Raw genomic sequence first — 2946 nt, forward strand, 5'->3', positions numbered from 1 at the left:
AAAAAAAAAAAAAAAAAAAAAAAAAAAAAAAAAAAAAAAAAAGCTTTTGTGAAATACTCTTTTAAAAAGTAAGGAAACAAGCAAATATGGGCAAGGAGGAAGGTTGTCGTTCATGGTGAGCTACGGGCTATGGCTGTCATGACAGTTTCTCTTTTTTGTTCGGTCAATATTTTCTAGAACTGTAAATGCTAGCAAATCAATAAAAGCACGTAAACAAATATCAAGCACACCAAATGCTTCTCAACAATGACCTACTTATCACAAGTAGCTTATAATTAAGGATAAAGGTAGGGTGAATTGCATTTTTCCAATCCAAGTTAAGGGGCATCTATATGAAACTTTTTTCTAATTTGAGAATCCAAATAAACATTTCTAACATTTTCAAATAGTTTAAGGTTATCAAAGACCTTGTGGTCTAGTGGCACCTGGTGATTAACACTCTCATGCATGATGGGAGTGGGTTCGAGCTTTAGTTGGGGGAACTGTTGAATCTTTGTGCTTCAACATGTTGAGTTATAACAGTACTCAAACACTATTAGTTTATCAATAATATTTTAAGATAGAGAAAATATCATTTTTAGTCCCTCAACTATAATACATGTATCAATTTTGGTTCGACTATTTAAAATTTCAAATTAGATCCATGACTATTCAATTTGTATCACTTTTGGTCCTTGACTATTAACATTTTCAAATTAGGTGCATGACTATTCATTTTGTATCGCATTTGGTCCTGCCGTTAAATTTTCCGGCGAAGTCATCGGGGGTGACCGGCGTTTTCTATTTTTTTATTATTATTTTTTATTTTAAAGTTTTTTTTTTTATTTTAAAGTTACGGAGTATTAAAATAATTTTTAACATAAAAATTAAATAAATTAGTCGGTCACCGGTAACTTCGTCGAAAATTTGGTCGGAAAATTTAACGGCAGGACCAAATCTATACTTACTATATATAAAAGCATTATCCTCCTTCCAAAGTTTCCCGCCCAAAGTTAGGGGCATTTTGGTAAAATTAGTTATTTTATTTATTTTTTATTAATTTATTAATATATTATATAAAATCAGTTAGTGCCTATTATGGTTAAATTTTGGTAATTGAATAATTGGATTGATTACATAGTTAAGTGTGAACACGGTAATAAATTAGCCTTATTCTTGGATCTCCGTTCTTATAACAATAGTCAAATTGGTTCTACGAAATTATAACATATTGCTATATTAATTTTATGGTAATTATAACATATTATAACATATTGCTATATTAATTTTATGGTAATAAATTATAACAGTAGCGTAATTATGTTTTTTTTTTCTCTTACTAATCAGCCAAATTTCCTAAATTACTCCCCCATCTCCACCCCTCTTAATTTCTTACCTTTTTCACATCTATCTCTCTCTCTTCCTTATTTTCTATATAAACTATTGCTTATAATCATAATTCGTATTCCCTGTGAATTCTGAGCCGGATTTTACCTTTATTCTTCTCTCTCTATCTCTTAAAATCGGTTTCTCCTGGAAAATCAACAACCATGAGTACTGTAAACATGGTGCGGTACCGGATTGGCGACGCGGTGGAGGTTATCACCCAACGTTGATAGCATTACGTTGATAGCATATATTAGGATTAGGGTTCTTAATATATTGTGGTTTAGTCACATCCTTAATTCTTAAATATTTATGATATACATTTAGTTAATTTTATAATTTCATTTCCTTAATTATATTTGCTATTGTGGTTTAGCCCTACCTTTTCAGCTGCAGTGCATTCCAATTCTCACAGAAAAGTTTTGGAGATGACGCGGCAAAAGACGGGAGGAAAGAATGGGATCCCGAGTAACGAAGCCTGTGGATATAGGGTAGATTGTGGTGAGTAGTTTACAGCATCCCGAGAAAACGAGTAATTGAAACTAACCATATATTTTTGGTGTATTGCATTATTACTTTATTCTATTATGTTAATTCACTTAATTGTATAATCTTCTAAAAATTTATTTACAACTTATTTTGACAACTTTTCAAGTGTTACAATAATATTATGTTGTCTTTTTTTTTTTTAACAATAATATTATGTTGTCAAAACAATCCAAACATGGTAACGCATGCTTTCAATGTATATATCAAATATATAAATAATAAATTGATAAAGTCCTGCGGTACACGTCGTAATATATAAAATCATTACCATACAATTTAATATTAATTTCTAACCATTTATAACCACTTATAACCAAAATTGAAATGGTATTCAAAATTGAAATACAAATACAATACAATTAGCACTGAATGGTAATAATATTCAAAATTTATTATATTTCAATTTTGAATACCATTTCAATTTTGGTTATATCCATTCCGTGCAAATCCATTTCAATTGAAATAATATTCGAAATTTGTTGTATTTTAATTTTAATTTCTAACCATTTATAACCAAAATTGAAATGGTAATATCCTACTAACATGTCAACCTTATTCCATTTTATATTCATATAACAACTTTACAAAAATATCTTCAATTTTCTGAGTTTAAAAAAGAGACACATTAATAGAAGGTATTTTTAAAATGAATAATGACATTCTTTTTCTAATTTTATCTCATAACGTTCATGACAATAAAATCATTTTGAATCATTGATACTATAAATTGATTGAACGCATCATGTGTTTAAGTTTTTTTTTTTAAATATTTTATTAATTTATTAATTAATCAAATACTATTATTTGCTTTCAAAAAAAAATCAAATACTATTATTAAAAAATCAATCACATATTACCCAAATAAAGAGTTAAAAATTAAGACTCAAAATTTTTAAAAAAAAATAGAAAAAAGAAAAAAATAGAATTTAGCATCACTCTTATAATGATCACACACATATATAACGTCGCATATTATAGAAGGGCCAATATATATTAAAAAAATCAATATATATTTTCCCTTCTTTCAATACG

Source organism: Ipomoea triloba, chromosome 6 (assembly GCF_003576645.1).
Source record: "Ipomoea triloba cultivar NCNSP0323 chromosome 6, ASM357664v1".
NCBI lineage: Eukaryota > Viridiplantae > Streptophyta > Magnoliopsida > Solanales > Convolvulaceae > Ipomoea > Ipomoea triloba.